The sequence below is a fragment of the Lygodium microphyllum genome, chromosome 23, assembly GCF_053477565.2.
Source record: "Lygodium microphyllum isolate KBCC chromosome 23, Lygodium_microphyllum_v1.1.10, whole genome shotgun sequence".
In the NCBI taxonomy this organism is placed as follows: Eukaryota; Viridiplantae; Streptophyta; class Polypodiopsida; order Schizaeales; family Lygodiaceae; genus Lygodium; species Lygodium microphyllum.
The window spans coordinates 121,310,182-121,322,544 of NC_141157.1; positions in this window are offsets into that span (position 1 = coordinate 121,310,182).

Below are 12,363 nucleotides of genomic sequence, written 5' to 3' on the forward strand. Positions count from 1 at the left end.
TCCGCACCCTTATATGCATTATTGCATTAGGGATCGCCCAAAATCTTCCACCGATTTGGCGATAGGCAACCACAAGATCGAGGAATAGAGGTGAGTTGAACCATGCCACAACAGCACCGCCTCAACTATCTGTGAGGTGTCTGTCGATGTGCAAGCTCCTGTGAAGCAAGTCTCGAAGTCGAGTTGCGGAGGGGGAGCGACCCACAACTTGTTCGAAGATTACAGGCTCCTCCAATTCCTTCTTAGCGGTGCAGATTGACTGGAGCTGTTGCTCAGTGACAAGTTAGGAAAGAGCACAAGTAGATAGGTGCAGTAAAGAGAAGGCCAGCGCAAGTAGGCAAATGACGACGAGCTAGTGGAGCGAGTGCAAGTAGGTATGTGGTGGGCATAGAAGATGGCTGATACAAGTAGGTAGGTAGGGGATATAGTGAACATAGCGCAGTACGAGTGTCCGTGCAAAGCTCATACAACTAGCACCGTCTAGAGTTCATAACCATTCCGGCATCCATGCATAATAACGGCATATACCTACGCGTAGGTAATTTATTTACTTCAAGAACAAAAGTCATATGTCCAAGTCCAAGTCAGAATCCAAGCGAACGCCGGCGGCCGGACGATGATGCTCCGGATTTCACGGGAGGCAGGACGGCGGCTCCAAATATAGGCGTGTGTCTGGTGGAAGTTGGATAGTGTCCCACATGTGAAGCTTGCCGCAAAATGTACGATCTAGATAGCCGCAGTTGGCGCTCGATCGCCCTTTCGTTCCTGGGTGTATTGTGACGCCTGTAACCCGAGGAGGGGGGAGTTTACAGTTGTGTGGATGCCATCGGTCACGTGCACTGCCGGTGACAAACCCAATCTTTTATTCATTTTACGTACGTACGTTCAAGTCGCGATTCGCTGCCCGGAGGTCTGGCAACTCTCGGTCCTCGAAGTAGGGGAGACCGCATGAGGCCGGAAACGGAGCAATGCTACCCCTCGCTCCAGACAGTGGAGGGACAACACCACCTTGTCTGCAGGCCGACCGTCGGCCTCCTCTCAGTCCCCGGTGACAAACCCAATCTTTTATTCATTTTACGTACGTACGTTCTCACACGCGCGTACTGACTAAGGCGCAGCCTTCCCCCAATTTATTTTGGTTGCCCGCATGAGGCCGGAAAAGGAGCAATGCTACCCCTCGCTCCAGACAGTGGAGGGCTGCTATTCCACGTGCTCGAGCACCGGCACTGCCCGCGCACGCACATACCACCACAAGCTACAAAGCACTACACTCGTGCAACCAGGTTAGCTATTCGCTCGGAGCCTGCTATCTACTTGCCAGCACCACATTTCTTGGCACAAGAGAGACGCACTCCCACCCCATGCGTGTTTTCCAACACCAACACCCATTCTTCATGGGACTTGGCAAGAAAAGCCACCCTTCAATGTAACCAAAATCGAGTAAAGCCCCATCATCATGATCATACCAATGCCCGCTCCCTTTTGTATAGGAAACATCCACGTCATTGGATCCGGTCTACATGAAAGCATACAAACGAGCAACAACTCTACACGGGCCTCAGAGAACTTCGCTTCTCGCCTTTCGAGTCGTACACCACTCCATGGAGCCGTACGGAAATGGGGATACGAAGGTGGTGTCAAAAGAAAGATGCTATGGCAGTGGTAGTGCCATCGCGTGACCGCAACATGGTTACACAACCCACCTCGCTTTATCCCCATGGAGACACTCAGACCTTCTTCAAAACTTCAGCATGCTCCCATTCGAGGGAGCTTTTTTCCTCTTCCTCCTGACATGTTCGGCGAAAAAATTGCCCCTTGAACTAGTGCATAGCCATGTGCAATCATCCAGCCGCCAACATATGAAAGACAAATAAGAATGGAATGCGGGGCTCCTCTCATTGGGAAAGCGGCTTTTTCACTGTAAACTAAGAATACAGAGAAGAGTGCGATGTCTGCGTCAAAAGATGGTGCTCACAACAAAACTCGGCTCCCACAACATGGATATACGACCAACCACCACGGTTGACTGTCATTGGGTGTAACTATCCCACATACATCCGAAAATATGCAACCTATGTGGACCTACGGGTGAGCTATCGCGACACATTGGCATCCAAAGTTTTGGACCCAAAAACTGTTGGACCATCACCTAGATCTGGCACATCCACGATGAAAAGTGACAGTTGGAAGCCCTTTTTTCGGAGTTATACAAGGCAAGGAGTTTGGGCTCGCTATGTACACAAATGGCTAATTACGTGGTCGATATTTTAGCTGGTCGCTTGATTTTTTGATGTGGTCTAGAAAGAGCTATTTTTTATGCTTACCCTAGCTATGCATCTGTTGAATGAAAGAGATTCACCTTCTACAATAGAGCGGGAGAATCTTGAAGGAGCCTTGGTTGATGAACCCTCAAGTTCACGTGAATTTGATGAGGGTTCCACCACACATGATGTGTATGAAGTCAGTTTAAATAAGCCTACTTGGGCCAACGACTAGATCTATTATACTATACTAATGTAGTGGAGCTCGAACTTGCAACTCTAAATGATGTCTGTGGACACAAACAATCCTCCTTAAAGGGGATGTCTTCACGTGGAGCTACAACAACTTAAAGGGGATCCCCCCTACTGTTTCTGTGGACGCAATCCTCCTGAAACAGGGAAGTAAGCTGGACTAGTCTTTCCTATAGAGCATACAAAATGGTGCTAAGTGGTGGTGATAAGGATAAAGAAGAATAGTCAAATTCATTTATATACGGACTTTAAAGAATTGAATAAGCAAATAGTCGAGGATTACTGTGCCTTGCCTTTCATTGATAAGATTTTGGATCAATTAGGGGTAAGATATGTGGAGTATTTTTCTAGGTATAATCAAACAGCCATAACCAAAGAAAAGAAGTCAAAAACAACATTTATCATAGCTTTTGGTACTTTTACAGACCACGTGATGGCATTTGGTTTATGCAATGTCCCAAGAGGACAGTCAATAAGTCCTTCGGTGATATTTCACTTGAGGATCTCGATGTATACATAGATGATGTGGGTAATCAATAGCTTGTTGCATTCGGTAAAAGATTTTGGTATTATTGAGAGCACTATATTGCTCTAAATCCATAGGAATGTGTACTTGGGGTGCTTATAGTTTACTCTTGGGCCATTTTTTGAGTGCACTTGTCATTGCTACCAATCGTGAAAAGGTAGTTGTTATCCGAGCCATGAACCATCCACCCACCACTCCCAGGGAGGTCCATAGTTTCATCTCATCAATCTTGTACCATCATAGGTTTATTAGGTATTGATGTTACCTTTTAACAAGATTAGGTATTGATTTTGTTGGACTTGTGCATCCTTCATCAACATCGCATAAGCTATAAATTATTGTTGCAACACATACTTTACAAAGTGGTTTGAAGCCCATGAAATTGTGAAGGATAATGATAAGGAAATGGCAAGTTGTATCTTAGAGAAAATTATATGTCAATTTGGTCCTTTAAAAAGCTAGTCTATGTCTGTGGAACTCACTTTCTAAATAAAGACATTGACAGAGGCTTTGAACATCAAGCACAACAATGGGCAAGTTGAGAGTACCAACAAGTAACTTCTTTAGTACAATTGGTTGAGATTAGATTGCAAGTGATATTGCATCAACCAGTGGGGAAGAAGAAGCAAATGAAAGCACTTCATGATTTGCATACCAAGAAGTAAGCTTTTGTGAAGGGACAATTCATATACTAGATGTATGATGTGAACTGTTTCCTTGAAAATTGGAGTACAAGTGGGATGGATGTCATAAATATTGTATATAGGTAAAAATGGATCTGCAACCCTTCTAACAAATTTGTAGGTGGTAGAGTGTAAAAGTAAGGTCAACTTTATTAAGCCTAAATGCTACTATTTTTAGGGGAATGACCTAATTTCAGATCCATTTGGTGCAATGTTTCCTAAAACAATCTCATTGGAGTTAAAAATTTATCCGTCCTTTGGGTAGTCTTTAGCACTTGCATCTTGTCTTCCTAATAATCGATTTTTTCAAAAAAATTGGTCCTTTCAAAATTCGATTAACAATAAGCCTCAAAAACCTAAAATTATTCATCAAAACTATATGGGTCATCCCTTGCTGTCTACATGTGGCTTGTGACAATTGGAATTCATGACTAGCCCTTCATCCTAGTTAGTTTAAGATTGAAGCAGCAAGAGTAGTGCTATTTCATTTCACTTGATTAGGAGTTCTAAGGGTGTAAGATTTTCTTGTCAAAGTTCAACACCCTTAGCTCTTCTTCAGGCTTAGGTCCTTGGCCAATTATTGCAAGAGGCCTCTACCTATCCTTCTTTAAGTTTCCATGTCTGCTAATATTTCTTTCATGGGTCTCCTTATGTGCTCTATCCTCATTGATTGGTCATACTTATGTGATAAGGTGTTGTAAATGTAGTGAAAAATCCATGGGATCTAGTGCATATATTACTAGATTTGAGGTGCTACTACTTATCAACCTCTCAAACTGATTGAGATTGAGCTCTAAATATCATGCAAAGCTTCTCAAAACATCACCATAATGTTCTTGCATAGAAACATATCAAAATTCCTGACAGTGAGGTATGCTGTCCTGAATATGCAGAAAACTGTCTTGAATGTACAGTAGTAGACTTGTAGGTAAAGCTGATCCAAAAATGAACTTTAATCGCTGCTCAAATGCATTCTGCAGAATCAAATCCAAGTATGTAACATCAACCATAAGCATGAATACTTGGTTTAGAATGTTCGAGACCAAGTCTAGAAGCAAGACATAATGCACACGTAGTCAAAATGTCATTCAACCCTATTATTCCAACAATTAAATCTCTGTCAAAACCAAGCAAAATGATAACTCTAATCATGGACATAACATCTCCAAGTCATGTAGCACCTAATGGACATCAGATCATCACATAAGTGAATCATAAGCATTATTCACTCAAGAAATAGTTGCTACCCTGTTTATTACATTGAACGTATATCAATCCCAAGTGTAATACTACACTTCTGCTCAGTGCTAAGCATTAGATGCAAAGTCTGGAGCACAACCATGATGCCAAATGAAGAGGAGCAGCTTTGTTGTAGGTCATCAGTATGTTGAAAACCAGATCTGCATACCCATGGTGATGATGCCTTCAGCCATGAAGAGATTGGAATGTTGGTCCAAGTGTTGTGGATGATGGGAAGGGTCCCTAATAAGTGGCCAATGATGGCTACCAACAAGCTCAAATGAAGAAGGAAGCTTCAAGCTTCAAGAAGAAGCTTCCAACCTTGTTGTCCTCCTTGCAAACTCTTCACAATGAACTCTTCTTCAACTTCAAGCTCTTGCATTTGAAGAAATGCCAAGCTCCTAATTGCCTGAACCAAGCTCTGATACCCCTTTGTTGAGTTAGTTGCAATGGAGCTTCTGTGTAGAGATACATGTTGAGAGAGAGAAGAGACAGAGAAACATGATTTGTGGTATTGAAGAGTGTACCTCAAAAATGATTTTAGATAGGTATATGTACTATGTACAACCTGGCCCTTATGGGCGGGGGACATGGGCAGTGCCCTTTGCCCTTTATCCCAACAACCATAGTGGATAGGGAAAAGTGATGAAAATGAAGGGTTTTGAAGGTAGGATGCGAGTGCATGAATGGGTGGTATCTTCTTCACGTAGAATTTTCCTCACCTCTCCATGACTCACTCATGCTGTGTGTGTGTGTGTGTCTCCTCCTCATATCATGAGTTGTAATTGCGAAGAGGGGAGGGGAGGGGGCTTCCTTTAAATAGTTTCCAAGGGGAGGCTTTGTCTTAAGACAAAGATTTAATAATAGGGGACTCTTTTCGTTAACTGTTTTATTATATGAGGATGAATTTTTGTTTATTAGTTAGCTTTAGAAGGAAGAAAATATTAATGGATTTAGTATAAATTTCTAACTTTATTCATACTTACAAAAACGAAAAGAGGGGGTGTAAGGGTAAGGGCATTGTAGGTATACCAGGGGGATGCATACCGATGCACATATATAGGGGGTAGTACTCAATCAAGTTTGCTTGGGTTGTGCTTCTACATATGATTCCCTAGGTTTAGTGGTGGGCCCTCAAATATGCAATGTCACAAGGGTGTAGTCATGAGGTATGCCTCAATGTGGTATCTTTCGATATCATGAATGCAAAGATTCCTTGATATAACTTATGTATCTTTCCACTATGCCATTTCTATGCCTCATGATAGGTTATGACTTGAAATCCCATGAAGGTCAGTAACACGTGGTATAAGAGCAACTCTAGCATGGAGCATACTAGCTCAATAGGGAAGGAGGCTCACGATTGTGGATAGGATCCCAACGCACTGTGACCTGAAAACACTTACTCACTCTCACACAATCACTCCTTCACTCACTCACACTCCCTACCTCAAGCAACCACACGCAAGAAGCAAGAAGCAAGAAGAGAATAGAAGAAGAGGGAAGAAGAAGAGTCCACTTTGCCATGCACCAAAAAATGAGCTCTCATTCACTTTTTGAACCTTATATACAGAACCCTCTTTCCCTTGGGCGGTCATCCCCTTTTTACATAGCCGGCCATATCCTAGTCCCTTTTTATTCATTGTTCTCCTATCTTCCTAGCTTCTTTCCTAACGCTTATCTACCTTTACAATTTGCACAAGTGATAGCCCGCCGGCGCTCTTTTACAGAGGTTTTGGCTATGCCTTCATATTTAAAGGTGCGCCTTCTTGCTTTGTGGCTTCCATGGTTGCGTCTTGTACTCCTGGCAGTTGTTTCCATGTTTTTGGATTTCTCTTGAGCGGCCCACTCTCTTGTAGGGCACCCTTTCCTTTTTTCCACCTTGTGCTTTTCCTGTTGATGCCTCATTTTCAGCTTCCTTCACTTTGCAGTAAACATAGTAAACATTACCCCCTTCCTAGTTGAGTGCCAGGCTGAGTGCCAGCCCCATGGCACTACTGGATGGTGAGTCGGACGGTGTGGCTGGGGTAGCCAGGTGACATTTTGAGTTTGGATACGAGCCTTGTTGGAGGTATGTTGGAGGGATTCATGCCTTTGAATTTGAAGATAAGGTTGGACGAATTAGTGCATGGAGAGAGGCAGATGTGCGGATCCATCTTTAAAATTGAAGATATAGTTGGACAGATCCGTCATGTGGTCCTCAGTGTTGGCTGCCTTCTCCTGTGTTGCTCCAAACGAGCTTCTTCATTCACTTTTTGACTAGGGTTATTGCATTCGCTCCTTGCTTTATTGTGCTTGAATGGTGACATGTCACATAAAATAGGGAGTGCATTGCATGGACGATGGGGCCTTTGGTCGGGGTCATTGTTTGTATCTGGAAAGAAAAGAAGGTGCACTACTTGGGGGTGTTTGTGCCGTATTGTGGAGTGCGTGGTGCCCGTGTTTGTGGAACTGGGAGTTGGGTGCCCTCGGTGGTGTCCCACACTTGAGGACCCAATTTGTGCCTAAGGGAGGTGCGGTGCAGGGGGCTTAGGGTGAAAGGTCAAACCATAGGAAAGATTTATCTTGCTAGGTATGCCCTACCCTTGATGTGCCCGAAGCATGTGTCGTGGGGGCTGAGGCTAGGCATGGAAACCCTAGATGCAGTGATTGTGGCGCTCAATGTGCTTTTGGGGGGTTCAGTGTTTCTAACTTTTTTTTTTGGACGTAGATGAGTATAGATGGCATTTGGATGCAAGGGGTGCTCTTAGGCTCCACCCTGATCTTCCTCAGATGATTCGCGAGGTAGTCTTAGGGACTTAGTCAAAAAGGTGTGGCTCTGCATGTATTCCTTGATGTTAGCCTTTGCATTAAGAGGTGTGGTTGACAAGAAAGGATGATTACACCTCGTAAAGTGGTTATCGCTCATATCTTCAAGAATCCTCATACAAAACGAGGGAAGCAGGGTTGCCCTCATCATGAGCCTAGCCATAATGCAGCTATCTATTCCTAGGTTAATGTAAAAAAAGAGTGGGGAAAGGTGGGCCTCCTTAGTTGTTGGCTTTTGTTTAAGTAAGAACCTAATGGTCCTAAGGTAATTGCAAGTAGTTATGAAGGTTGGGTCCGGGTAGGAAGAGAAATCCTTGAGGAAGTGGTTGATGGGTGGGCGCAAGTTCCTTGCTTTAAAGGTCATGCATTCCTCAAAAGTTGTTGCATTGACATTGTAGATCTTCGGGAAGTCGTACCTACCATGCACCCCCTATCATAATCCACTTCGTGTTTGCAAGGATAGGGCATGTAGATAGGATCATTGCGTTCTTCCTATAGCATGCCACAGAAGGCCATCCATGCATCAAAATTGGTGTCCTAGATCCTCCTCCACTACTTTCGTTGTGGCTCGTAACCTTAGACAGCTTTGGGAACCTAATAGACCTTATCCTACCAGTAGTCTATGTGTTCCCGCCTCCATTGTGTGACTACAATGCTTCGCTCCTTGACCCCTTGGTTCGCTAGAGTATTGCCCAAATGAATGATCCTTTCCACTACCTCTAGGAGTAAGACTCGGTCCAGGCTTGTTAGATATGATCAATGCCCCACCCTCATTAGGTGCTACCAATGATCCATGGTGCTGAAAGTTGTAAGTCCCCCATTATGAGGAGAAGCCAAATGTGAGCTCGGACATTGGTTGAGTCCTGACTTGTATATCGGATGAGGTCTATGTGACCGAATGGCAAAAAGGTGACCGTTGTGGGTCTAATCTTTGGGTTAGACGGAGTGGTTAAGCTGGTAGCAACTCGAGGTGCATTGCATCGAGTTGCGGGGTAAGGGAGTTAAAAGGGGCCCCTATTGTGGGGTCCAGGGGCCACAACGGCCCCCCTAGTGGGGGTCCAGGGGCAGCGCCCCCGGCCCGATGGTAAAGGGAATATTCCCTGGCCGACTAGTGGAGGCTCATATGGCAGGTCGATCAGGCCAACCTAACAGCCTTCGCAGGCTATAAAAGCTAAACCCCTTCACAGCCATCTATCATTCATCTTTCACCCAGTCAGAGTTATTGTTCCAGCTAGCCTTAAGCTCTTCACCTATCTTCTGTCTAGATCTCCATCTAAGCTTCACATAGTGGAAGTGCACGGGTGGATAGAGCCATCTTTGTATCAGTTGTTTGGAGTTAAAGAATTTACTGATTCTCCTCTTATCTATTGTGTACTCTCTATCTCTTTCTCAGATTCTGTTTGCTGCACCGTGTAATATTTTACATGGTATCAGAGCCCAAGGGGCTCTAGAGATCGGAGAGTGTGCAAGAGGCAAAGGCTTCAACAGCAAAGAGAAACTATGTTGACTTCCGGAAGCGGTTCTGGCGCATCAAGAAGCGGTGCAGGAGGTGGTGTTGCTGTATCGGCTATTCAAACACTGAGGATTCGTCCACCAACCTTCAGCGAATGCAAGTTAGATGGTACAAACTACACCTTGTGGAAGTTCAAAATTACAACTATCCTTGATTCTTATGAGCTTCTGGAGACTGTGCTGGGGACTGACGTAGAACCACAACCTACCCCCGACCCATCAAATCCTAGTGTGATTATTCCTCCGAATGCAGATCTTCTACAAGCTTGAAAATGAAGGAATGCATATGCATTGTGTGCCTTAATTACAAGCTGTTCTGACAGTGTTCTGACTTTGATTTAGCATATAACCAAAGCATCAGAGGCTTGGAATGTGCTAAGGAGTCAGTATGAAACATGAAACCAAACAAGGATTCAAAACTTGGAGAATCAACTAGCAGCGGAGAAGTTTGCTGAAGGAGAGACAGTTGAAGCATTCATCACTCGGATTAAGAATCTGCGCGACCAGATGGCTGGCACTAGGATACAAAAGACTAGTGAAGAGCTAGCTCGGAGGTGTCTTCGGATTTTTCCACAAAAGTTTGATGGACTAGTAACTACCCTTAATACTCAGGTGAGACCTCAAGCTTTGACTTTTGAGGAGTTTTGTGCATTATTAATGGAGGAGGAGTTGAGGCTGAAAGCCCGAGAAGGAAGCAACAATGGAGATGCTGCATTCTCTGCCAATGCAAAAGGAAAAGGCGGTTCCTCCACCAAAAATGATGGTGACAAAAAGAAGAAGGGCGAAAAGAAGAAGTTTCAAGGAGAGTTCTTCTACTGCAAGAAGAAAGGACATGCAATTGCAGATTGTCGTGTTAAGAAGGCAGATGAAAAGAATGGTACCCTTAAAAGTAAAGGGAAAGAGACAGCCAATACAGCTGAAGCAAAGCTAGAATTATTCATGGCAACCATTGAGGAAGTGTGCTCCTCGGCGCAAGAAGAATCTACCACTGACTCGTGGGTGTTGGATAGTGGGGCCTCCCGTCACATGACCAACAAGAAAGGTCTATACAGTTCTATGCAGCCTCTACAAGAATCCATCACTGTGACGGTTGGAAATGATGCTAAATGCCCTGCTGTGGGCACAAGTACTATTTCTTTTGTTGCTGCAAATGGTGAAGTCAAAAAGCTTTCAAATGTGTTGTATGTTCCCGAAATTAGGAGAAATCTCGCTGCCATAACTGATCTTGGTCATGAAGTGAGGTTCAAGAAGACAGGTGTAGAAATTCTTGATAGTGCTGGCACAATTGTTGGCAAAGGAGAAAGGGGGAACAACCTGTATGAGCTAAGTGCTCTTATAGCCACCGCTGGAGTGGGCACAAGTAAGCTTTGGGATGAAAGGTTTGGACACATCGGATTTGTAGTGTTGAAGGAGATGCAAAAGCAAGGTATGGTTGCTCACCTACCTACAATAACTGAATTGAAGGAACCATGTGAAGCTTGTATGATGGGCAAGCAACAGAGAAAGGCATTTCCACAAGAAAGCAAGAATAGAGCACAAGCTCCTCTAGAGTTGGTGCATGCTGACTTGTGTGGTAAGATGCCTACACAGGCCTTGGGGGGATCTTCTTATTTTATGTTGATTGTCGACGACTACAGTAGGAAGATGTGGGTGTACTTCCTTCATGATAAGGCTCAAGCTATGGCAATTGATCATGGTGTGTTAAAGAGCCATGCTATGGAAAATCAAGGTTTCCCGAGACCTTGATATGGAGCTACAAGGAGAAATTATGTTGAGGTGGGATTCGGAGATTACTTTTGGATCTAAAGAAGCCAATGAGCAGACTGAACCATACTTGAAAATTCCAAGAGTTGAAGAATGGATTGAAGCAATCCAAATAAGAATAGAAATTCCAAGAAAAGTTAAGAAAAGAAGCAAGTGATAGAAAAAAAACATTTCTAGTTAAATGAAGAAGAAAAGGAAGTGTACTGACAATTAGGAGCCAATTGCTACTACCCGAAAGGCTACTATAGGGAAGACTATCATGAAGATCAATAACCTAGTGATTACTACCCAGAAGAAGATGGATGCTACTTTTCTGAAGAATACCCGATCTACTTCCACCTGCTAAAAGGAGATTACCCCTATGTTGACTACCCCCTAGAAGGAGAAGAGTACTACCTCTACCTCAAACGAGTTCAACAAGAAGATAAAATGATAGAGTATTATGGAAAGGGAGAAGGATGGAGAATGGATGCGAGTTCAAAGATCTCACATAGCTGACATGTTATCCCTCTCTATGAGTGTAATGAGATTACCTTGGTGCCTGATTGAGTTTCTTCCTCCCTCAAGCACTCTGATAGCTCCATGATTCGTGATGCAATCTCAAGCATCCTCAAGCCTCTCCCTCCAAGCTCCATCCTCTATGGCCACATGTGAGACGAGAGAAAAGAAGAGAAGAAGAAGAGAGGAGATGGTAGAGAGCTTCACCTCCAAGATCCCTCACTCTCACACACTCACTCCTTCACTCACTCACTCTCACACACTCACTCCTTCACTCACTCACACTCCCTACCTCAAGCAACCACATGCAAGAAGCAAGAAGCAAGAAGAGAAGAGAAGAAGAGAGGAAGAAGAAGAGTCCACTTTGCCATGCACCAAAAAATGAGCTCTCATTCACTTTTTAAACCTTATATACAGAACCCTCTTTCCCTTGGGCGGTCATCCCCTTTTTACATGGCCGGCCATATCCTAGGCCCTTTTTATTCATTGTTATCCTATCTTCCTAGCTTCTTTCCTAACGCTTATCTACCTTTACAATTTGCACGAGTGAGAGCCCGTCGGCGCTCTTTTACAGAGGTTTTGGCTATGCCTTCATATTTAAAGATGCGCCTTCTTGCTTTGTGGCTTCCATGGTTGCGTCTTGTACTCCTGGTGGTTGTTTCCATGCTTTTAGATTTCTCTTGAGCGGCCCACTCTCTTTAGGGCACCCTTTCCTTTTTTCCACCTTGTGCTTTTTTTGTTGATGCCTCGTTTTCAGCTTCCTTCACTTTGCAGTAAACATAGTAAACATTACCCCCCTCCTAGTTGAGTGCCAGGCCGA